The sequence below is a fragment of the Buteo buteo genome, chromosome 15 (assembly GCF_964188355.1).
Source record: "Buteo buteo chromosome 15, bButBut1.hap1.1, whole genome shotgun sequence".
NCBI classification, from domain to species: Eukaryota; Metazoa; Chordata; class Aves; order Accipitriformes; family Accipitridae; genus Buteo; species Buteo buteo.
This window is the reverse complement of record NC_134185.1, coordinates 22,307,453-22,333,905: the sequence shown is the minus strand read 5'-3', so window position 1 is coordinate 22,333,905 and position 26,453 is coordinate 22,307,453. Positions and strand designations below refer to the sequence as shown.

At 36.6% G+C, this 26,453-nt stretch overlaps 2 protein-coding genes across 2 annotated transcripts in view; one reads left to right on the top strand and one right to left on the bottom strand.

Moving 5' to 3' along the window:
* The window catches only part of COL10A1 (collagen type X alpha 1 chain), a 40,700-nt gene extending 31,534 nt beyond the window's left edge, over positions 1–9,166 (bottom strand). Inside the window, exon 1 of the mRNA XM_075046766.1 lies at positions 8,945–9,166. The gene's annotated coding sequence lies outside the window, so the exon portion shown is untranslated. The remainder of the gene's footprint in view (positions 1–8,944) is intronic.
* The window catches only part of NT5DC1 (5'-nucleotidase domain containing 1), a 151,682-nt gene that overhangs the window by 48,842 nt on the left and 76,387 nt on the right, over positions 1–26,453 (top strand). The gene's annotated exons all lie outside the window — the stretch shown is intronic.

Below are 26,453 nucleotides of genomic sequence, written 5' to 3'. Positions count from 1 at the left end.
ATTTTTTAAACCTGCATCTTATATATGAAATGGAGCCATTTGCCCTTAAATGGTTAGAAGTAAACTTAAGTCTTGAAAATGAGCTATGTTGAAATTTATCTTTTATAACTTTAAAAGGTTGATTATATCAGTGCACTGTAGATATTTTAAATCCTTTTGGATTACTTAGTAATTTGGGGCATCTTGAGTTAAGACATGATGTTCTGCAGGAAATCAAACCAGTCTGGGTTCAGATCTATGATGGCCAGTAATTTCAAACTCCTTCACACTGGAAAACAAGACTGGAGAGAAATGTATGTTGGAGGAAAGGGTTCAGTGCATGGTCGGTCCAGCTCCTCTTTTCCCCTGTACATCCATGACTACATACAGCCACCACAGCAGCATCTGAACAAATCAGATAGCCAGTCCTCCAGTGCAGATGTGGAGGAGTCCAGGATGTGGCCACCCTCCTGCCCATGCCCACAGCGTGGTCAGAGCTAGTTGCAGGCAGCTGCAGGTGAATCACGCTGCTGGGCTCCACTGGATGCAGCAGCACAGCGGCCGAGCGCTGCGGCTGGACTCCTCTTGTGTGTGGCTCGTGCCACAGCAGGGGAGTAGGACAAGCTTATCCTGCGCTAGAGACTGCAGAAGTTGCAGGCTTCGTAAATATTAAGGAGAGGTGTTTCTTAGGTAGATTCTAAACCCATAGCGAGAATCTATTAATCTGAATAGAGTGTGAATGAAACCAAGAAACTCCATTAGTACAAAAGCAACTGCACAGACATTTATATAAAACTGGGATGCAAAAGAAAACATATGTACTATTTTACATCACTCTCTGAACTCTAGGTCACGTGTTGAAACAGTTCTGAAAGGTATAGGCAAAAGGTTAGAATATAATCTAATCTATTATATTCTAATGGGCATTTGGTTTGGTAGATAACAAATATAGTTGTACCTCTTGCTACTATTTGGTATATTCTGCATGGTTTTTAAGATCTATGTCTTACATAATTCAAATATAAAAGTAGACTCCCTGAAGTTAAATTAATTATCCTGAATCCCTCAACTTCTCAGTATTTTAATTAATTTTTAGTTTCTGCCTTTAAACTCATGACATCTGCTTTACTGCAAAATTGTTACCATTTTCCATGCCTGTCCTCAACAAGGATGGACTGTGCTGTTCCAAGGGAAATGGAATGAGGTCATCTTATGGAAATGTTTGTCATGTAATAAACATCATAGCAGGAGAGAGTAAAAAAGGAGCATAAAAGTGACAGAAAAAAAATTGTCATCATTTGGCAACAGCTGAGAGGAGTAGAAGGAAGCATGTGGCAGCAGGAGAGTAGTGCAAGAGGAAAAGGAGAGAACAGCACGAAAGGAGGTGGAGTGGAAAGCTGGAAAAGAGTTCCCATTGTTCAAAAAGGACAGCACGTCAGCTTTGCATACCCCAGCGACAGGAGAAGGTCAACATCTGTGTATTCACTGAAAGACAGACAACATGTTTAAGTCTGTATCTAAAACTGAACGTTGGCTGTAGATGATCCTACAAAGAAACTGTCAGAATGCGATGACGTACTTTTTCAAGCAAATGTCCCTGCAGCCCAGTGTGCTGACTTACAGTAGTCCTAACAGATGCTTGGGGAAGAGGAGGAACAGGGTAGGCATCCTAAAAGATTAAAAGATCAGAAGGCTGTTCAGTCTGGTTTTAATTTCACGTTTCTTGGGATTTCAGTCACAGTTTTTGAATACGTGGACATGATGATGCTTTTGTGTCTAAGTACACCTATCATACTCTCTCCTTTTTATTTCCTGATAAAAATTCAGTTTCTTGGTATGGTTTTGCTTTTGTTAGGAAAAAAATTAAAGATATTATTTAGATAATAAGTGGTATCTCCTCTGAAAAATTTTCATGTCTTAGATTTTGAAAAGGGGACACTTTTACTTTTTCTACCAAAAAAAAAAAAAAAAAGAAGCTAACCAGCTTAAAACTTCAGCAAAGTATTGTGTCTTTTCGTTCATAGCTTTTGGAAAGGAACCTGATACTTGGGTAACAGTAGTGCTAATGTGCTAATAAGGATTTAATATTCTTATTTCAGTTACATAGATTATATTTAGCCAACCTTGACCCAATTTTGTTTTTCCCAATTTTTGTGTTTTTCCTCTGTTTCAGAAAATAGGGTATGATTCTTATATACAACTCATTTTGAAAACAGAGTAAGCTATTGATCACTGTATTCATCCAGAGCTCAATGGAAAAGCACCTGCCAATTGCTGTGTATTATATTTGCATATACACTGCCATCTGCAGAGTGGCCTAATGGAGGATTATGATGTTCCTTACGCCACCCATCTGGTGTATATCTAAAAATAATAAGATAATTATCTAAAATTATCTAATCTAAAAATAATCAGATAATGCTACTCACAGTAATGCCTCAAGCACATTGACTGCAACCACTGCCTACTGTGCTTCCTTATAAACATCAAGCTATCATTTAAAATACAGATGAGTCACATTATGCTCATTTTGGTTCTGTCTGCTTTAGAGGTGATCACGGCATGCAGTTTTGTTCTCCACGGCCTGTTCTGTCGTTAAAGACTCTAACATGTACAGTGTTTTTTCCTTTCACCTATTTGCCATATTGTTGGGGAAGACAACCTCTATTATTGAAAGGATCCCTCTATTGTTTGATGCTTGGGTAGGGAGCTGTGAGCAGTGGCGCTTGTGAAACATTACCACCCAAAATTACGACCTAATTGTATCCTGAGACTTAAACAGATTCTGTCCTAATGGATCACTTAGTACAGGGCCAAAGCTTGTCTTTGCAAAAGGCAGATGTCCTTAGTTAAAGGTTTAGATGTTTCCCCCAACTTTATCCTTCTTCTACTTTTTTCCTTTGTGTGAATTGCTGAGTAGAGTTCTTTGGGTTTGATTTTTTCGATACTATTTTCTTCTGAATCAATGATCAGTGGTAGTTTCTATTAAGTGTTAGAGAAAGATAAATACTGAGCTAAAAGATAGCCTTAGTATGATTTAGCCAAATTCTTGTTCCTCTTTTTCATGTTCAGAAGTTATTTTCAATAGATTTGTTTTTTATCCGAATTGTGTGCTATTTGACTCTTCCTATGTTTCACAAAAACTATTTGGTGAGCATATCTTGGAATTGTAGTTAGGGTTGAGTTGTCTCCCAGACAATCTATGTGACTGATTTTTCCATGAAAGACCTTAAGTGTGATTTCGTATTTATTCTTGACCGAACTCTGTTGACTGATTTCTTTCTTTCTTTAATGTGAAGTGAAACTTGACAGCATCACTGTTGCTAGGCCATTGCGTGTTGGCGGGGGTACCCATGTTCATCCTGTCCATAGACAGGAGTCCCTGTGACAGTGCTTTGCCTCTCTGGGGGGAGGGTGGAAGACCATATATCATGGCTGATGTGGGCTAGCCATACCACCCAGAGCGCAGGGTAGCAGATAATACTGGAAGTTGTAAATATAAGGTACTACTGCAGTGTTTGCAAGTGAAATTATTTTTGCTTTCTCTAAAAATTTTCCAGGCTATGATCAGTTTTTCAGTAATGTCACTTCTCATACCCCTACAGTCAAGGCACAGAAAAAGTACTCTGGTGAAAGGAATGTTTAAAATGACATTTCGTTGTTCAAGAGGAATAGTATTTATAAAAGGTTGGCAAGTAAACTTTCTCTGAACTGCGTAATGAATTGATATGACAGTGGACTTTTTCAAATGAAAATGAAATGTTTGAGAAGAGTAATTAAACTGTTCCAAGCAATGAGGAGGGTAAGGGAGTGAGCGCTTTCAAGGTATTAAAAGTTGAAGAAAAATCACTGATAAGTCAGTGAGGAAAGCAATCATAGAATCATAGAATCATTTAGGTTATCTGAATTGGTTTAGTAAGCAGCTAACCCTTTTCTCATCCCCCAAATAATTAACAACCAATTCCATCCTTAATCTAATTTAAATTTGACAAAGTAAGACTAATTTATCAAACCTTTAATAATCTTGGGGCAGAATTATGAAATACACATATGCTTTGAACTTGACCCAGAAAATGACTTAATGCAAAAATAAATAGCTCTAATGCTGTTTCTTGGAAAGTATTAAAAATCAAAATTCAGCACTTGGAACTACTGATGTGATTGGTAATAAATAATACACTGTCTTGTGAGAAACTGCACATGGGGGCATTGATAAGTGATTTATAACTGAAAGATCAGGCTGAGTCCACTGGAAAATGGTCATAATGAGAAAAAGGCTGGTGATCTGCAATCTCCCATACGCTTGCAGAAAGTCACTGAGCTTGAAGAGAAGCTGAAAAGCAATTCTGACACTGGAGGAGCCACGAATAAGATTTTTTTGCTGTTAGACTTACTCAGACTTCTTATATTCTGTTTAAGTTCAGGTTGTCCCTGGTGCAAGATTGGCTTGCCAGGTTAGACAATCCAGAGCAGAGTATTTAGATGAGCTATATTGATAGTTTCATTGCTCTCAGTGAAGCAGCTATGTTAGTTTGATCTTGCTAATTCCTTTATGCTATAAGCAATCTGCTAATCTATTGGTAGCCTTTTGAAATGTCATTGATTTGGTAATCTTAAGCTAATCTTACTCTCCTTGTCCTCCCTGTGGCCCAAAGCAGCTGCCGTGCTCCCAGAGAGTCCTCGGGCACGCTTCAAGAGTTAGGGACTTGGCCAGCCTAGCTAATGATCCCACTAGGTGTTTGGATGGAGCCTTTTTTATTCTTTGTTTTTGATATTTTACTTGTGTATGACCAGACTGTGCCAGTTGTGCTCAGGGCCAGAGAGCAGCCGGCAATGGCCCTCTTCAGCTCCCTGGCCTGAGAGGTAGCGAGCAAACTACCAAAACACACCAAAATGTTCTGCAACCTGTGAAAAAGACATTGACACCAAGTAGCAAGTCCTTTAATGAAAAACGTTGTCACGTAAAAAAGATGTTCAAAGCCAAACAATATTTGATAGAATGATATTAATTTGCTGATTCCTAAATGCAGCTCCATATAAGGTAAATTGTATTATGTCAATTCATTCCGTAAATATATTAGAAAACATTATTCGTTATATCCTCAGATAATAGCTTGAAGTAAGTTGAGATAATAGCTTGAAGTTGTAGCACACAGCAAATAAGTAAAGTCCTGGCGGAATAGAAAGATAAATTAAAATCTGATGTTTTAACTGATGTGTGCACTCATACACTTTGGAGATCCTTTAGGCTACCAATGGAAGATATGCTGAATCTTTAAAAATTGCATTCAGTAACTGACTATTATGGGAAAATAAAGCTCAGTCAGCAACAGCTGTGTATAGGAGAAACAATATTGTCTGGTACATTTCTCTCTCACTCCATCTTACATTATTAAGGATATTCTCCTTTGGTTTATACCACAAAGTAATTTAGGCCACAAATATTAAAATGCGTATTTTTCTTTCTCCAAGCTGTTTTTAAAAGGCAGAATTATCAATTTGCATGGCAAGCCATGCTAAGATCTTTTACCAACCACAATGTCTTCAGTCTTTAATTTTAGGAAAGCTGCGTGCTGTATCTTAGAGGGTACTGGCACATCCATTTTAAAATGAAGGAAGAGCATTCTGCTCTTTGTAACAGACTGTTTAGGCACAAATAAGAATGATGATGTTACATTTTAAAATATATTTGTCTGCTTTATATGCAATAATGAGTTTAAAAGTAAGTGCTTTTAAATTCTTAATGCTATTGGAAGACAATACCAGTTTAGGCATAAAGGAAGGACATTTTCTTTGAGGTGCTCTCGAGCTTTCTCTTGATTTTAATACTGCTCCTGTTGGTAAGGTGTGTGAGGATAAGCATGGGGGTAGGTCTCACAATCAGTGCCCAGATCTTTGCAGGTGATGACTACCTGCAGCAGACCTCCTGGATCCTCCACCTCACACCTGAGGAGTCCCTAAGAACATGCTAAGATGCAGGATGACTGAACTGAACAGACCTCCTTAAAGAGGTGGTGAGCCATTACAGAGCTTGTATTATCAATATAATTGCAAAGGTGTGGAATGAAAGACTATTAATTAGCTTTTCTGAAGCACAGATGTTAATATTCAGTCTTGAGCCCCGAATCAGCCCAACTAAGGTTAGGGACGTGCCTAACTTTAGAAGTGCTGATCACTTTCTAAGTGTCTTCAGTGGTTTTATTTTGTTATACAGAAGTGGAAACACAAAAAGTATTGAGCACATTTAGCATATTGAGCAATATTGAGTAATTCCAGTATCAGGAGCTACAGGGCTAGACAGGGGAAAGGGAGGTTTTGTTATGACCAGATTTTGGGTGCAGTGTGGAGTTGGAAGGAGTGGATCAAGAAAATAATAATTTGGGGAGGGTACTTGGATGACACAAGCTTCAGTGGGAGAGAATTTGACAGTAAAACCTCAGGGGAGGTGCAGACTTGACATTAGGAAACACTTCTTTACCAAGAAGCTAGTCAAACACTGGAACGGGCTTTCTAGAGAGGTGGTCGATGCCCCAAGCCTGTCAGTGTTTAAGAGGCATTTGGATAATGCCCTTAATAACATGCTTTAACTTTTCGTCAGCCCTGAAGTGGTCAGGCAGTTGGACTAGATGATCATTTTAAGTCCCTTCCAGCTGAACTATTCTATTCTGTTCTATACCAAAAGAATTGGAAAGGAATTGGAAGTAGAGGGGGAAAAGCAAGAGGGTTTGGGGGAGCATTGTGGGAAAAGGAGATCGAGTTTGGTTGGAAGTGGCAGCGGGTGACATGGCCAGAGTTTTAGGAGAGGGAAACTTTGGGAGGCAAAGCATTGGCACTCTGGGATAGGGATGATTAGATTTGGGAGGAACTGGGACAAAAGAAGTAAAGCCAGGGGCTTTAGGGGAGAGGAGTTTTGGGGAGGAGAACTGGAGAGATGGAGGTTCTATGGCAAAATGGACCCTGAGTCAAGATCAGCTGCCAGGGGCCATTTCCCTCTCCCAGATATATGCATGGTTTTGAAGTATCTTTGCCCTGACTTTTTGCCTTCATAAAGCCCTATGTTTCAAATTTCGGGGACCTATTTTCTTAAAACAAATGCCAAACAGCTTTAATATTCTGATTTTCCTTCAATTCCAAAGTTAACTAACAATCACAGCATTCATATTCCGTCCTTGATTCTCTGTTTCCCCACTCCTCCTACATAGAAAGGCTGTGGAGCTTAATTAAGAGCTGTAGCTGTGACAGCTTTTAAGCTTTCCTTTTACAAACTCATTTTGGGGCACGTTGATTTGTGTGTCCTGGTGTGTAAGTTCCCACACCAGGCTAAGATACATCTGGGAACCTGTTATAACAAAAGCTCTAGTAGAACTGGGTCAAATGTGTTTAAGTAAATACACTAGAGAGATAACACAGTAAAAGAGATAATATTTTAAAATAATGTAATACTAAAAATCTAATAGTCTGCAAGACAATTAGGTGTGAAGTCCTCTTGTTAATATTGAGCAACTAATGAGTTCTTTCTAGTTATCCCCATGCATTATTTGATGTCAGATATGAAGAAAGTGTGTGAGCAAAGATAAGCCCATACTTGCACTTTACAATATGAGCTGTAAGATAAGGAAGAAGTTGTGTTGATGGCTTCCTGTGCCAAATTTGGGCCCTCCTGTATTAACGTATAACACAGTAACTCTGATAACATGATTTTTCACTTTATTGAGATTGGTACTTTGAAAATGTTGCAGCTTAGTCTAATTGTGTCCATAGAGTGGGGCTGTAACAGTTGGCATGGTGAGGGTTGTCTGAAATCTGCATTGGAAGTTACTTTTTGTCCCTTCAAAAGCCAGTTTTCAGGTCTTAAACTTCTAAGTAAAATAAGACCAACACCACAACTGGTTGCTGAGGACCCTAAAGTTGAAAGTAGGATTATGGGGTAAAATTTATTGATTAAACGTTACTGAGTAGACTGAAAAATACCTGAAGCATTTCCCCCACTTTGGCCTAAAAATAGCCAAATCAGTTTAGAGGAAATCTTGAGAGGTAGCCAAAAAAAAAAAAAAAAAAGAAAGAAAAAGAAACTTGTATGCCAGGTATCTGTTCAAATCTTGGTTAAAGTAAAAAAAATTAGAGGCAGTTTTCAATGCAGCCTCAGTTTTATAGCTATGATAGGCTGCTTCCCCAAAAAAGATGGTCATTTTTGTAACCCTATTTTGACACTTTTTCATATAGATACATTTCCAATGTATTTAAACAATAAGAGCAGACATCAAAAACAGATGAAAGAACATGAAGTATTTGTTTTCAGTCTAATTTTTCAGCACTTTCGTGCAACTCTTTTTTTAACCTCAAGCAGTTTTGCCTACTGCTATTCTAAGTGTTACAAGGCTGCTCTGGAATATTTTAAACAAGTCTTTTGAACACACAGGAAATATTTGTTGTTAGTAATTTGTTGAATGATCAGGCTAGTAAAAACATAATATATGATTAATCTGGGAGACAAGTAGTATTTCTTTCAGCTGGCTTAACAAGTAGGACAAAACTCCCATTCCAAATGCATGCCCTTGTAAATGTGAGTGAATTACAGCAGAAATAGTTTTCTGGTTGTGTACATTGCATGAAGGGATATGAAAAGTATTTGAAGGCACAGCTAAATCATTCTGCAATTCAAGCACTGAATTTAACATGAGTGGAATACTTAGTGCTATTTTAACATTTTGTATCATTTCCCGAGACTTGAATGGAATGTCTTTTTCCGACTTGCAATAGTGTTTATTACTCAATTATTCAATGCTTGCGAGTATAATCATAAAATATAAGCAAAAATCAGCACATTTTTCTTTTTAGAAAACACTATATTGGATTTTTTCTTTAAAAACACTATGGTTGGGGAAGGGTTGTAATTGCTATGTATTTTAATCATCAATCTAGTACCTTTTCAGTGTCCAGCTACAGGAATTTGTGTTTGTCCTACCTTTTAGTTGAATGAAAGCTGTCCCTCGATAGAGGGAGTGTCTGCTTGCCAGCTGTCACCGCAAGTCCCTGCTTTCTTAACTCAGAGGTGCTTCTTTTGCAGCAGGCATGATTCACAGGAGTGCTCAGCAGGCATTTCAGAAGAGTTCGAAGTAGGCAGCCCTCTCATTCATAAACCTTTTTTTGGTGGCTTTTGGACTTTTTAACATACTGAAAAGCTGAGCTGAATCATATGTTGGCTACTGACTGATGGGTCTGCCTTCTGATTCAGTTCCAGGAGAGAATAATTTTTTGTTTCCCAGCAGAAAATGGCTCTGTATGAGAGGTGGAAGGGGATTGGGGATTCTCACTTGTTTAACCCTTGTGTTCTTATTTATCTGTGTAAAAGAGGAGCATGAATTTTATTTGACATGTCTCTCTAATGGGATGAGCTTTTCTGGAGGGTAGAAAACAAATTCCTTTATGTTCTGTAACCAGTAAAAATTGCTTCTTAGGAGAAAAAGTTACAGCATTTTCCCATGTTCATTATTCATATTCTTATAGCAAAACTCAGATTTCAGAACAGGGAGACAAGCTTCCTAGAAGATCTTCCAAATGCCTTCATATCTGTTACCCATTTTTCTACTTCTGTGAATGTACGGGTCAGATATTGTATCTGTGAATTTTTTCCAAATTAAGGAATGATAAGTAAGTCCAAAGTATTAGTGTTTCCTGGAATCCAAAAGAGTAATCTCAAATCAAGATCTTTTCTTTCTTTCTGTTACCACTTCTGAATCTATTAATTCAAGTGTTGGATTTGGATGATTTGAAAATTCTATCTTTTAAACACTGGTTCCATGCCTGTGATAGTCCCATACCAGACTTTCAAAGATGACTCTACAGTGCTTTATTGAATCCATATTTTATCTCTTGTTTTCTTGTTTTTACCTTGTTGATATAATTTATCTCTTATGCTGATAGTTATTTCAGCATAAACAGTTCTTTGTTATCAAAGGAAGAAAACCTTGCTTTTGGAGTATATTCAGTCACTGCTATAGCCCTTGGGAGAAAGGAGAGAAAAAAAAAAAGATAAAATTAAGTATCAATCCTGAAGATGACAGTGCAGGGTGTAAATTATCATATCCCTTGGTTGAGGCAGATTCGTCTTTTTTACAGTCACTGTTTCATTTTGGCATTCTCTGATGTGAGACTTGTAACTACATCTTAAGAGTGTTTCTTAAACACCATTAGAGAGTTACATTATTGTGCTATTTCAAAATGCAATATCAGAAAAGTTATATACTTCCATTAATTTATATAGACAACTCTAATTGTCATGTTCCCTGCACCGTAGTTTCAGAGATATTTCAAACCATTTTTCAAAATTTAATGCAAAATACTTCAGAATTTAGATATCAAAGCTATAATTGGCTCCATGGCCTTGAATTTTATTTGCAACGATATGGGAAATACTTTTTACTTCTGATTCTTTTCTGCATGTAGCCAAAATCTTATGAGACTAGTTTGTCTACAGCTTTTGATCCTGCTACATGGAATGTATTCTTTGAGAGCTGCTTATCTGCCTGATTTATTTCAGTTTAATATGAGTCTGTCAACTCTAAGGATGAGCAAGTTTCTGAGATAATATTAACTTCATTCAAATTGCAAGTCAGTTATGGCTCTAAACCTGAAATGAAAATCATTTGGCTGAAAATTTTAGTTTAGTGCCATAGAGAAAACTAAGTGGGAATGCCAATGTTAGGGCATTGCTGCTCTGGAGGCAGCGATCCCACTCATGTCTATAGCATTTTTGACAATGACTTCAGGAGAGACAAGCTTTTCACTGAACTGTGGAACTTCTCTACATTTAGAGGCACAAACTCTCACATTTAGAGGCACAAGACTGTCACAAGGCACGTCTCTTTCCAGGTGATCGTTCATTTTTTGCTGTACCCTTTATCATCCTTCAGGGACTGAGGGCTTGACATGCAGAAGGGCAGAACAGAAGGGCATAGTACAGCTGAATGGGATTTCTGTTTATAAATAAGTTTAGAAGAAAGAAAAAATGTCAAGGAAAGGGGAACCCAGACTTAGTGGATATACATGCCACAGTCTCTTTTCAGGGAACTGGGGATTCTTGTAGGATGAGGATAACAAAATACCAGTATCTAATAGGAATCTGATGAATGTTCATGAATGTAAAACTCTCAGATGCTTTGATGGGTGGTAATCCGGACAGTCATAAGAAAGCCAATATTAATAGATGTGTGTGCAAAGTATATGCAAGCATGTAAAAAGCATACATAAATAGAGTAGTGAGCCTGACATATTAAGTGGAAAAAAATGAAACTGCATAAGCTGCATCATTATAAAGTACAAGGATTATAAAATTATTTTTCTGGAACTTCAGTCTCAGCTATTTGCTTCACATAATGGATGCATGACTTGATTTTTTTATGATAGATCTTGTAATGAAAGTGGTATTTCCTGTCCTGTATTTATTGGGCTGGCCCTTTAAAATGTATCTGAACTTCCTTAATGCATCCTTTTAAATTCCCAATTTAGGACTGCAGTATCTATAGACCCGAGTGGTAAGCACTGCAGGAGTGTTGAAGAAGGCGGGAATTGGCAGCAGGTCAACTATTGATGTCCATAAAATAGTTTCTTTATATGTGCACCTGAATTCAATCATTGTCAGTTCTGAATTTTTTTTAAGTTGAGTGCACTTGTACTTGGCCTTTCACCCATCACTGCTGGGTATGTAACATGGCTGGGATGAGAACAGGATAAACCATCATTCCTTTGTAGTAGATCATTGCTTCTTCCCCTCTCCCTTCATATTTTCCTAGTCCCACTTTCCAATGTCTGTTTCTTAAAAATTTCCACCCTAGTTCTGTTCAAGATTTGTCATTTCTTGGGAGACTCTTGTTCCTCTCCACAATACCGAGGTAGCTGAGAACCGAGAAGCTCATTGCTCTCAGCTGTGGCTGCTTCTTCACTGGGGGAAGGAGTTTCAGGCAAGGTCCTGCTTGTGCTAAGGAGACTTGGAACAGGGTGCATTGAGTTTCTAGGCAAGAATAATGAATTACGTAATCCTGCTGGCACAGCAGTGCTACGTGGGAATAGAAAATGCATAGGAAAGATGGAATCTTTGGAGAATTTTACTGCCTAAATCCATAATGCAAATTTCAGAAGTGTATATTTTAGATTGCTGCTGAAATGTAAAAACAGAGCACTTTAACACCAGGAGACGGCCTGCGCCATTACATAAATTTCAAGGACCTATATTATAAAAAGTAAGAGTTTCTTATTAATATGATTTTTAGGTGGTTGTTGTTATCATTTTCGTTGTTGTTGTTTATTATTCTTATCAGCAAGTAAAACAACTTTTTCTTGTTCTTTGCATTCCTGGCAGTGGCCAAACCATTTTCCTGAAACTCTCTAGAAATAAAATTTTTTCAAAAGGTAAAGAAATTGATCATGATGCAGTCATCTGCTGTGGAAGATCCTGACTGACTGGATTAGAAGTTTAGCAGTCACTCAGTTTAGGAATGGAAATGGCGGCCCACCCTAGCTGTAGGTATGGTGCTTTATCTACAGATTCATTATTTTCATGCCTTTTTCACAGGAAAAGAAATCTTTGAAGGACAAATATTTTTAATCCTGTTTACAAATCTTGCTCTGAATGTAAACCAGACCTGGGTTCTTGTCTTAAATTACTTGTCATTGCAATACCTGTAATACTAGGAAAGACTTCCAAAATCAAATCATTGATACAAGCTGACTTCATTGCAGTAAATCCTGCACGCAGCAAAGTGTATTTTAGCAATCACAGCTTTATAACTTTTTAATAGGCTTTTATTTATCTTAAATCATGTTGTTGTGAACACTGTAGTCACCTATTTTTTTCTCAATTCATATTCTACTTGACATTTAACCACACATTTTCTTTTCTGTTTTAATTTAAATATATCATTAGAACTTTTGATCAATGTGAAATCCTTGCCATAAAACAAACACACAAACACAGAGAGTCACTGTTCAATTGAACATTGCTTCTTTAATCTGTATACCTAGTTACTAACCCTGTTATAATGAATGTAATGGCTGTTAGTTTTGTTTCCATTAGAGCTGTAGAGAGGTTGGACTCTGGGTATTGTCTGAGTTCTGTTCGTCTGCTTTGGACAATGAACTTTGCATTCAAAGTGAAATTTTTATTTGATTTGTTGGCACATTGATATATAGTTTTGTACATCTTCAAACTTGATTTCTGTAATTCATTCTTTTGACAGGAATCATAATACAAATTTCCATATGTAAATTGTATATCAGTGTAAAATACTTCAATTGACTTTTGAGATGTTTCGTTATTAGGTACATTGCTTATTATTCTTTGTTAATGGCATTAAATCACATGTGACTGTATCCCAGTTTTCAATAACATGAATATATTTAGTGTTAAGTTGGGGTTTTTTCCCCAACTAAGCATGACTACATAGGATCCAATTCTGCTGTAATGGAATAAACAAACAAATAATCATAATCCATTGGATTTTAGTTGCTAAGGAGGAAGAACCTGAGGCCAGATGCTTAACTGAAATTGAAATGTAGACCTGTAGCTTTCCTTAGCCATCAAGTGTGCAATTCAGAGACAGAGAAGTGATCACTAAAGTTCTTACTCTGTTTAAACATAGGTTTTTTTGTTTCATGGTCCCCAGCTCTTAGTTTGTTTTCTGTGAAGCTTTCCGCACTGTTTCTGGAGGCAGAAAAAGAGCTGTTAAAACCAGATCATCATGGAAGACAAGCAGATAGTGGCCAAAAAACTGTGAGGCTGGGTACCATTGATCTAAAAGGCTTTTTTTATATTGAATAGCTAAACATTGCATTTGTAAGAAGAGTTTTTTCATGTTTTCTGAATTAAGGTTTATGCATTTTCTTTTTCCTGTCTCTTGATTAAAGCCTTCTCGATTTTCTTTTTTTTTTTTTTTAATACATTGGTTAATGATGATGATAAATGTATTTCATCCAAAACATGTTATTTTGGGAAATTTGAACATGTACAAATTCTCTTTCATCATTTAGTTTTCATCTTTCTTTAGAGATCACTCTGTTTACCTTAAGATCTGCCTAAGAAAGCTTTGAATATATTTCTACTTGGAAAGGAGAAACTGGGTAGTATTTCAGTTTTTACTTTGAATTTTCCCTAGCCCAGAGTACCAATAAATATTATGAAAAGTAAGAACAAAAAAACAGGAAATAAAAACAGGAACTGGCAGAGTTCCTCACAGTTTTGGCATCTCAGTGTTTAACTGCTCTCTTTTGTTTAGAAAGGCATTTGGTCATTATAATTTGCTTTTAAAAAATATTTAAATACAGATTTCAAAAGATGTTGTATAAATGGGATTTGTGATTACTTTTAACTTTCAGTATTAAAAAAGATAGCTTAAGCAAAGGATGAAAGTGATATACCATAATCTGCGACAAACTGGATCATTTAGGAGACTGGTCATGAACTAACATCTGAGGATTATAATTTCTAATTTGAAATCATCTCTCAGGTAGTCACTGAAAACAAGTATCATCTGACAACAACAACTTTTCATTAATCCATGAGTCTTATTTCAAGTTATTATTGGAAGTATTGAACTTACAATAGATACAGCCTGATAGACGGAAGCATTTTCCTTTTATTACTGTCAGAGCATCTTGGTGGGAGAGTTTCCATTTTTCAGTGGTTGTGTTGCCGATGGTGCAGAGCTACTGCCAGAAGACAGTGATGTTCCTATTGCTGGGTCATGAAAGTCATAACCAATAGTCATGCACGTGAAATTGCATAACTGTACAGGAATACGTATGGGTTTATCATGATAGTCCCCAGTCCTGATGACTTCATAAATTGCTGTAAGCTAGGACAGACTACCTGTAACTAAGCATTAATGCACATAATAACCTTGTTCACGATGCAAAGGGAAAACATCTTCCAGAAAATTTTGTTCATGCGACAGCTTAGCTTTAAAGTGTAAGGATGTAATTTTAACACATACATACAACAAAGTTCAGAATTAGATTCAGAATAGTATCTGTTCTTGCTTTTCTTCCCAGAAATTGTTGCACACATTATACATCTTCATTTGGGGATTGATTTTCAACGTCAAATTTGGAATTTCCTGCTTTGGGTTTATATTGGATCCTTTATGTGGCCTAGTCTTAGGTATTTTTCCAGTTGCAGGTTTTTTAAAAACAAATTGGACAAAGATTTTTTTGGTTTCTGATTTTTACAGTATTTAAAAGCTCATTGAGTTTTAATAGATGTTGATGTTACAAAACTTAAGAATTGTCGATGTCTTATAAAACTGGAAAAATGTTGTTTCTTGCAAACAGTAAATCTAAATATATGTTTGAATCATCATTTTGAGGTTCAAATTATGTTATGTTACTGTGCTTGAAGCTCACCTAAATAGTGCAAGTGGCAAGGTTTGGGTCGTAGGTAAGTTTTGAACTAGGTTGGGAAGGAGAGTTTGGTTGATTTGCTTTAATTTTTGTACAGTGCAAAATCTTGAACTTTCCTAAGGACAATACATATTTAGAGTTTATGATCTGAAAGGTAGCAACTTTGCCTTGAGTCTCTAAAATGGTACAGCAAGGGCATATTTTTAATGTTAGCTGCAGTTTATTGGTTTCATTTTGTTAAGCTACATTTGTGGAATTTTATGAATAGACTTATATCCCATGTACAATGTGTTGCCCTAAGAATTCTTTCTGCAACCAAATGCGAGTGGAAAGCCTTTCTGTAATCTATAAATCCACTTTTTAAATATTAATTGTTTTCTCAGTTGATGATTATTGTAGTTTTGATGCTGATTAACCTTTGCTTATAGGTTATCTCTCATATCTCATCTTACAGGCCCATATTTAATTTAAACTCTTCATGAGTTTTCTATAATGTCTGTCATTTAGAGTGTCTAAGTGATTCCCAGGGAGACTATAATGTAGCAAAAGAAGACATTAATAGCCATGCCTTCTGCAGATACCAGAATTCATTCTTCTCCTTTGTCTGTTATATTGCTCTTGCTTTAAGAACTCATTTTTTCTTTGATTTTTTTTATTTTGTTTCAAGTTTGCTTCATTAATTAGATTTTGCATCATACCTGTTTACACCATCATATGATAGAACAGCCACACTACCTCTAGAAGTTTTTTCACAAATGAATATTCTTGAGCTATATGGATTTCTCTTTCAGCCATGCTATCAGCTGTATTTATTTTAACTTGGTGTGGTAGTCTTATGTAGTATTTACTGATGGCCTATTTCTTCATCATAGTTTATTTTCTTTATACCATTCAGAAGGGCAACGGAAGGCATGTTGAACCCATATGGGGCATGGATGCCACATAATATTAATTACGTCACATGGGTTTCATGAGTATCTGTAATATTACAGTGAACACAAGTAGGGACACTGCTGTTGATCCTGTGGAATATCAGTCTTGATTAGAAACTTCAAATATTATTAACATATAAACTGCATGTTCTTTTCTGTGTACATCTATGTGACTTTCTCTGTGTTGCCTCTGCTAGTACCGATGGATGATTCGTATCCTATCAGTTACGAATGCCCTGTTCCAAGTCAGAACACACCAAGGCAAGCCTTGCACTGTAGCAGAAGCCACATAGATTGGGTTATATCTTCAGCTTGGCTCATATCCTTTTCGTACAGGCCAGATCCTCTAAGCAATTTCCAAACACCTCAGATAATTTGCTGAGGATTCCTACTTCCTTGCTTTCCTTTCCTCAGCTTTCTCTTCACCTAAACAGAACATAAATCTTGTGCCATTGTACCAAATCTTGCTAGATTTTCATATGTGGTCCATATGGTGGTAGTTCTGTTGAATAACGTAATTCACTGTTATTTTATTCATTCCATTTCGATTACAATGCTGGTATAAATAAAATATGAGCAAAAAATCTGCTTTTAATCCAAAAAGACTGATCATTTTTCTGTTGCCAAACTAGTTATTGGAATAAAATCTGATGTCCACTATCCACTATCAACTTCAGGTAATTATTTCAAATAGATGGTATTTCCTTCAACTACTTAAATATTTTTTGGTAGACTAACTTAAATAGAGATTTGATCTTTCTTAGAAGTTACCTTATGTATAATTTCAAGAATGTCTTCTTTTCTGTATCTCCTTCTAGAAAACAAAAAAAAAAATATTTTGTTTTATATAAAATCATTAAAATAATGATCTTTGTCCTGTGCTTTATTCAGTAAATCATTTCAGAGTAACTTTTATAGTTAGTCTGAAAAAATAATATTTACAACTGCTTACTTTTTTTTTCCTAAGAACAAAAATTAGTTCATGAGCTGTTTTGCAGTAACCTTATCCCAAAGTTAACATTTATTTCTAACATCTCAGAAAGCCATGAAAGAAATGCCATATTGATTTGCTAAACTTTTAAATCACCATACATATATTCTTGGTTTTGTATACTCTTTGTTTCAGTGGAGCGAGAATCTTTATTTTTACATGAAAGTTAAAATGACATCCTAATAAAGAAGAGATTCTTTAATGTTCTGTGGGAAAGAGAACAGGGTGTTTCTTAAACAGTGGAAAAACTTGTGGTCTCTCAAAACCTCTGGCTGCAATTTTGTCCTCAACTTCACTTTCCTATACTTAACTGACACTTCTTTCATCCATGCGCTTGAAGACTACAATCCCATTCATCCATCAGAATATGGTCCTCCCTCGTCTATGTTCTTATTTCCTTCACATACAGCCATCTCTCTTCAAGCAAGCACCAAGCTATAAATGCATAAGTCTACCTTGCAAAAATATGTTAGGTCCTTAGACACTCCTAGATCTTCTTAAAATGATTTGGCCTGATCCCAGGCTTTAGCCTGGCCTAAGCAGCTTTTTAAGGTTTCGTGCCATATAAAAATGCAAACTAATTCTGAGAAGATAAACAAAGCTGGGGGAGGACAGTGTTGTGTTTAGGAATGAAAGAATATACAACACATATCTGCAACATGTACCTGAAATGAGCAAAATAAAAGAAATACACTCTTAGCTTGGTGTAAGCATTACTTTTCAGCATTTTCAGTTGCAAAATGATAGAAATTACATGTAAGTAAGTGTGTTAAGAGGGAGTGGTACTGCAAAATGTTTCTGACTGTCTGCTTTGCTTAAAAAAAACTTCCCTCTTGAAAAGTATAGTACTGACATGGGAAACTTTTCACCCATGAAAAGATACCTGCCTGGAGCTTGCCCTGCTGTTAATGAGCCAGAGTTTGTTTCAGCATCACAGCTGCTGCTGCTGCTGCTGCTGCTGCTCTCGAAAAGAAAAAGAAAGAAAAAAAGTTAAAACAATGTATTTAAAGCTCATTAGGAAAAGCTTTGTAATGAATACTACTATAATGCCAGGTGAAGTGGGGATGTCATTAGAGCTCTGGAGCGGGAAAGCATGCCTGCCATCTGGCCTTCCTTCACATTATGTGAATCAGTTATCTCTGGACCTTAGTCCCATGGGCATAAAATGGCTCCTACTGTACTCTATATAGCAATTGGTTAATGCAAATATTGGGCTGGAACTTGTAAGTATGATAAGCCTTTAACAGAAGCAAAGGTACAAAAGCTGGAAGAGCAAGCTTGCCATTTCGGGAGAAGGATCTGTGCATTCTTGATCAGGCTGCTGAGCATCTTCTAACCACAGCAACGAGTACTGCCAGCCTGAGGGTCCCAGTGCCTGTTATCAGCTGGATTTCCCCAGAGCCATTGGCATGTTTGGAAAATAAATGCATTAACATTCATAAGAATCCTAGAAATTTCAGTGAGACTCTTCATAGAAATACACAGACAGATAAGCAGGAGGAAAAAAAAGCACTTGGAGCTTGAAGCTGACTTTGTCAACAGTAAAGAGATTTAAAGCTAAGGCTTCTTTCTTGTTCCCTTAATTAAGTTACCACATGATATTAAAGTATTGTAAAACTAACTAGAAAACATAGATAGATACATAAACAGACAGAAATAAGATAGTAATGGCATATATAGTTCAGTCAGTTCCTTATTTTTCTATACATTTCTATTAAAAATATGGAAACTATATTTTGTTCTGAATGTATATGAAATTTGAAGACACCAACATTTGCAGTGATTTTCTGCTCTGCTAGAAAGTGTACAGCTTTGCTTCAAAAATTAACCATAAAACCATATTCACGTAGCCTGTTACAACTAGCCTTCAACTTACACTGTTAGTTCGGGTACAGTTTCACATGGACTCTATTTTAAAATAATTTATCTATGCAAGATATACGTATTCAATAGCTAATATATCTAGTTACAAATAGAGACCCAATAGCGAAGACTGACCATCTAAATAGATTTTTATGTCTGTTTTGGATAAGATTGCCCCTAACGTAATATCCTTATGTCTTCAACGTGAGAAAAGACACTGTAACTTCCTGTAAAGGAACACAGCAAGTTCATACTAAAATTGGTCATTACCTCTTTAATCATTACTGTGTTCACATGTTATATTTTTTTATTTATATATAGCTGGCAAGACAATGTGTAGTGTGGAAAGACAGCCAAGTTACTAAACATTAAATTAATGTTTATTGATCTCTAAAAGTGCATTCTTCCTACACACCAATTTTTGAGGGAACCTCCGCCTGCTGTTCTGCCCTGCTTTGCAGTGTTTACTTGTTTTTATCATCATATGCAGATGTCACATTTCTATACAATTTTGGCTTTAGGTCACAATTTCACTATTATACTGATCCTCATCTTGGCACCTTTGGAGATTGTCAAAGCAATCCTGGATGGCACTATTTGAAGTCTGTTCTTCTATCTTTAAATGTTTAGCTTGACTTTCTAAGAAAACATAGATGGAGTCTATGTGAACACAAAAGGGTAGCTTTTGTGGGTGTCACATGGTAAATTGAACACCTTTGGGAAATTTCAAAGGAGTTCTACAAGTTCAAATATCATGAAATTCCTAAAAAGCTTCATAAGAATTGGTAACCAGCTGAAAGAAAGAAATCTGGTTTAGTACCTTTTATGGAAGCTCATTTGCTAACAAGCTCTAGGAAATCCAGTGGGGGAGGGACCATATGAGCTTCAGCTAAAATTCAGTCAGCCTATGCAACAGAAACCATAGGGTCATCAGATGCCCTTGTTTTGATTAGGCAAGCAATATTCTACCATATAGAGATGTAGCAGGGTGGGGATAAGCATGTAGGGGATACACGGCCACAGTCCTCTGAGTATGGAGAAAGCCTTCTTGTATGAAAGCAATACTTCAGACTGTAGCTAGAGTTAATAGGGCATGTACCTACAGCTGCCATATAGCTCTGACTACATACTATTAGTGCATCTCAGCACAGTGCAAGCAAGATCCCTGATAAAGACAGAATTTAAATCAACAGATTTTTTTATGACCAGATTGAAACAGTTTGGAGAACAATACAGCTAAAATAATTAATTTTAAGACGTACATATCCTTGAGAATAAAGTAATTGTTATTGATGAGTTTGCTGGGCATTTTTGTTTGTTAAGACAGCACAGAAAAATCAAGAGATATCTTGATTTTACCTGTATTTTTCATTTTGAAGAAGGCTTGTTGTGTGATTTTGGGTAAGCCACTTAAACTTTTAATTTTTTCCATTTCCCTGTAAAATCAAGATAATGTATGTTTGCTCCAAAGGACTTTTCAAAGATGTATGAAAGAAAAGGGCATACATCAAGTGTAATATATTATTTATATTTTTTTCACTAACTACCTCCTTTTTCTTGGATGAGGTAATGTAATGCAAGGTCAGGAATTGAAGACTAACAATTTTCTTTTTTATTTTACATTTATTTTACAATTCCAATATTTTTGTCATAAAGTGCTTGTTTCAGCATGCGCTACCCAAGATCTATACTACAACAAGATGTATTTAAAAGAGAAAGGTAGATTCAGTCCATAGCTATTTGATGCTGCTGCAATTACGACTGGCATATGACAGAGTGAGATTTGAAGTCCTAGGGGAAGAAATAAAATCTGATTATTCACAGTGGTTGACTCTACTTACACTAAGCTGATTTAAACTGCACGTGCTACAAAACCATCTGGTGGCTATGTTGTAGGCTTTGGAAATTCAATGTTTTGCTGAAACTCTTGAAGCTCTCTTTCAAATTCAGATAAGGACATCAGAATTTAAGTAGATTTATAATGAATTTTAAACCTATTTCATATGAAATTGCAAAAAGATAGTTACTGAAACAAATTTAAGTTATAATATTTATTTTAATTATGATATATATTATTTCACTAATTATTTAATTTGCTTAACAATGTGTATATACCAAAAAAGCTCAAGGGGAAAAAAAAAGTGAACAAAAGCTCTTTAAGAAAAAGTTAATGTGCTTTATCTGTCCAAATGAAAAAAAAAATTGTAAAGAAATTGTGCATTTGAACATATTTCAAGGGAAGGCTCATCTATATATTTCAGATCACTCTCTTTGTTTCCTTCTAAAAAAGAAAACACCAAAAACATATAACCAAAAAGCAAATGTTTGATATGATTAGATTAACATGCCCCCATAAAGAAGAACATTAGCTTTGGATTCAGACATTTGTTCTGTTACTGTCATCAGAATTGACAAATCTGTTATTTCCCTCTGAAAACCTGTATAAATATACTGAGGTTCACTGGCATAATATTTTAAGAGCTTGGGAGATGGGGGGTGAGGGGGGTGTTAAAGTTAAAATAAAGGTTTTCCAGAGCATTTCAGCCTATTTCCAAATCTTTCAAGTGAACATAAAGCTAGCAAGATCCTCCCAGCACACCAAGTACAAACTCTTCTTTTCAGGCCCGGCGTCATATAACCTGTTTCATAAAATGGTTCAGCTCACTTTTAAAACTGTTCAGGTCTCAAGCCTTCAGTAGTTCCTCTGGAAGGCTGTCCCACAACCTCACTCTTCTGATGGTTAAGAAAGTTTGCAGCCTAAATCTGTTTGTGGCAAGTTTATAGCCTGTTGATTTTGTGCTTTTTTAAGATTAAGTTTTCCTTCTCCCTTGCAGGGGAGGTCTAATGATATGATGTATTTAACTATGCACACGATTCTTGCTCATGCAGTGATTTTTTGCAAGACAGGCTGTCTGTGTTTTGACAGACTTTTGCAGAATGTGGACAGCCAGATATTTACTCAGATGAGATCTCACTAGTGTTTTTTACACTTGTATTAACTTTTTGCTATTTCAATTTAATTTACCTTGTGTACTATGTCTGAAGAAGTTATTTGTGTTTTACAGAGTCCTGGGTCATGCAAAAAATACATGTTTTCCTCCTGTCTGATTTCTGGCTGATGAGCTACTACAATGAAAATTTGTAATACTCCTTGGGGAGATTTTCCTCATCAAATGTAGAACTTTAAAAGTTAGGCACCTAAACGTTCTCTATGAATGACTACAGAAAGAAGGAATAATCTCCAAAGAATCTCCATTCATTCCATTTAGATGTGTCTAAACTAGATAATATAAAATTACCAGCAGACTTGTTCACATCTTTCTAGTGATTATACAAGGAGACTCCACAGCTGTGAAGGTGCAAAGGTGTTGGATGGATTGAATGACATTAATCCCATTTTGACTGCAGGATACTGTACTTTGTACTATTACATTTCATCCCACGTTTACTCTGCCAGTCCATTTTTCCCTTCACGTGGTGTTCTTCCTCCTTCACACTGGCAGTGCTTCTCACTTTTTGTGGACTTCTTGCATTCATTCCTATTTTAGGGGTGAAATCACAAAGCAAAATAGTAAACAAAATGAATGCCAAGACTAATCCAGGAGGAGCACTACTGGAGTAATCTGATTTCAGCCCAGAGGTTCCCCTTTCAGCACAGTTCATTGGCATTTCCTCTGTAACAGTCACTTTAGTCAGCACCTTCATAGTCTTTTTCTAATGTTCCTTTTTTCTAGTTTATCTAGTAATCTCCATTGTGACACCTTACCAAATGTTCTGCTGAAGTTCAGATAAAATCAAATCTCTCTGTGCAGTTCTTTTGTCTGGAAAATCAGGTATCTTATCAAAGGAAAAAATCAGGCTACTCTGACATGACCTACCTTTACTAAAGCCATGTTACATTTTATTCTATTGTCCATTTACCTTCAAGCCATTAATTATTCTTTCCTTCAAATTTTATCCTAAGATTAACATAGAGCCTGAGGTGTGAAAGGATAAAGAGTTTTGAATCACTTTTTATTCTCTGGTGTTGGCACAAATCCTGTTAAGAATTGAGCATATTTTGTAGCTGTACCTAAGTAACATCTTCATTAAAAATCCTTCCTATTGGATCTGGTATTATATGGCCTTTTTTCAGAGTTCTGAGATGAAAGTGGGCTTGTCAGTAGATCAAGTGCATTAAGCTGTTTAAGCTTTGCTTCTGCCTTGACTATGATTATGGACATACACTTACTACATTGTCTTCTCTGAAGACTTCCTTTTAATTTGGAGATCACATGTTGATTTCTACTATGGCATTTCCACTTCTTCCCTAGAGCTACCTTTTTTTTTTCCCCACTAGATAAAGGAGTTGTAGGCATTTCCTTGAGCATCTTTTTTTTCAAGGAGTAATTAATTTTGCCATTTTGGCAGTTCTTTCTTTTCCCAGTCATTTTAGGCTCCCTGCTTTTTCAAATATCATTATTTGTCCATTTGGATCTGGTAACATTATATAAAAGGATTTCCCTTTCCTTGAGATGCAAGTTCCAATTAAAATATGAAAGTTTGATACAAAGAAACTGAGCTGTCCTTCATCAATGTGTTGATCTTTTTAGCAGTCTTTTGTCCAAGAGGACTAGTATTTTCAAATACATCTCAAGGGAGCTCTTGAAAAGGTGCTTTAAATTATTTCTTCTCTGCTAAGCAGTTTATTTGACAGGTAAAATAAATAGCTATGCATGTTTAATAGTAAAATTATGCTTATATTGCTTGCACACTTTTAAGAGGGTTTCTGGTTAATCAAAGCTTGTTTTCAGTGACTGTATCATTGCTTAAGTAGAAAGAAAAAGGCTTTGATATTAGTGACCAAATAACTTTTACAAAACATTTTGACTAAGATATAAACACACTATTTTAAGTCATTAAAAGGTAGTAGACTAGAAGACATTTTGCAAAGGAAATGTAAGAAGATAATGCAGTGGCATTACATTGCTCAGTAACAATTACAGAATTATTGTGCTGTAAGTTTGCCAGATGGATGTGGAAAGGAAAAAAAGACCAAATGCCTGTAGACACGTGCCCCACACAGCGGATGTGGCTCTCGCATGACAGTATGGGGCCTTTTGCTGTCTAGATTTAGAAGTGCTTTGAGAGGCCAACGTGTTGAGCTGTTTGCTTTATAACAAAGGAGAAATACAATTGATTAATGCCATTTTGGACCATAGCTGCTTTGTTTGCTCCTCATTTGTTTCTCTGAACTAACTGGACCATGATCCTAGCAACCTGGTTCAATAAACAAGAGAGTACAGTTACAAAGAATATCACAACTGAGTGTTTTCTTATGAAATCAAAACACCTCTTCATCAATGACACTTGGCTGCATATTTTTTCTTCTGTCTTAAGTGGAGAGAAGTAGGATTATTTAGCTCAGAGAAAGAGGATTATTTAGCTAGTTTGTTCAAATGTTTAGTCAATGAAGCTTTGGAAAGTTGCTAATGAAGTACAGAGGCCAATATTCTTTTACAAATGTGAACGGAGGCTGTTATGTGCCCCACAGGGAATACTCTGTGCTATTTGCTGTATGCAAAAGGCTTTGCATGACAATCGGAGGTCACTGGGAGACCATTTTTCAAAAATCTCCATATTACTAGTTTCTTAATCCAGGTTATAGAATGAAGCAAACACCTGTTGTTACCCACTGTAGTATCCTGATGTTCAGGATTGGGGTCAGCTAGTTACCCTGGGTTTTTTTCATTCAGCTTAGCCTAATCTAAAATGAAATACAGATAATTAATTGCAGAATTTGCAATAAAGAGCATAGCTGCAAAGTTTTATGAGAAAAGTGAATGCACATAAAAGGAATAAACCCACCTAACTTTGCTTAGTGTAAATATTAGTTTAGAGGGTTTTTTTAATCCCCATGCCCTCTGACACTGGCTGTATTCAAGCCAAGACATCTCATTTTCCCCAAATTATGGGTACTTGCAGAAAACAGTCAAGATTTGGGGCGTATCCTTTTTATCTGCATGGTCAACATTCATCTTTCATGAAGGAGAGGAGGAAGAGGATGGAAAAGGAGATAATTCATATTCAGACAGTCTTATGCCTCTAGTCATTTGGTATTCATTAATCCAGTTCATTCTTGCCTAACCATTGTTTGCTATCTCCTGTTTTAGAGATGTTCATGTTTAACTGGCCCAGCTGAACAAATCTTATCCTTCCAGCCAGACTGGGTTTCATGTGACTGAACATTGGACATCGACAATTAGGCATCTGTTGTCTAGATTCCTTTTTAAGCAAAGGAAAGAAACAGGCATTTGTAGCGTGTGACTCACATGATCTATTTTAGACATGTGTGTACACTAGGATGGGAGGAGCAGCGTGCTAGAGACACCCATTTGTCTCCGCCAACTATAAAAGAAGCCTTGCCATCCTGCACAGATTTAGGGATTGTCAGCCTTAGGTGGGGTGATTCCCATCTTAAGGACTGTTCTTGTACTAGGCTAGGTTTTTACCAAAGCAGTGATTCATGAGGAAGTCCTCTCCTTTTCTTGCAGAGCCAGGAAATTTCCATGTCCCGGAGAGAAACTTCTCATTCTCCCTCTTTGCTCACTCACAGTGTAGCTGTACATTACGTAGCTGGGACTGTATGTGTGTCCCAGGAGAGAGCTCTTGTTTAGGACCGGTCCCAGAAGTGACCCATCAGTGCTGGCATTAACTGCTTTGGGAGCTTCTGGCTCTTCTTCATGACACTGTGATGAAGACAATGAAAATCTGCCTTGGAAGACCTGGGGGGCAGACAGGAGTTCCCAGCACTGCTCTTCTCTGTGAGCTCATGTAGTTTCAGGACTTTGCCAAGCATTCTGCTTGCACCTGCAAATGTTCCTGCAGCAAAGGGAAACAGATTAGGGTAATCAATATGGAAACTCAAACAAAGCAAAGCCTTCGCAGAAACAGTGTTTGCAGGAAGTAGAAACTATTGTAGATGTTCTAAAACTGGCGTAATTGTCAACAACTGTAAAAGGGTGCATTTAGAAGCATCCTTAGTGTCTGAGTATGAGCATCTTCAAACACTTCCAAGTTGAACCTGAATGAGGGTGCTCTTAGGTTCAACGATGAACTGAAGCTGGCTTAAGGCTCCTAATGCCTGATCCAGAACACTGCATGACATAAAGCACTAGTGTAGGGTAAAATCACTATGCTGATTAGATTTCTCTCCAGAAATATCAGGTTAACTTTGTCCCAGCTGGCTTTCTTTGAGGCCTCCATCACTCAAACTTTATAAAGGATCAGGTATTTGATCTGTGTTTAGCATAAAA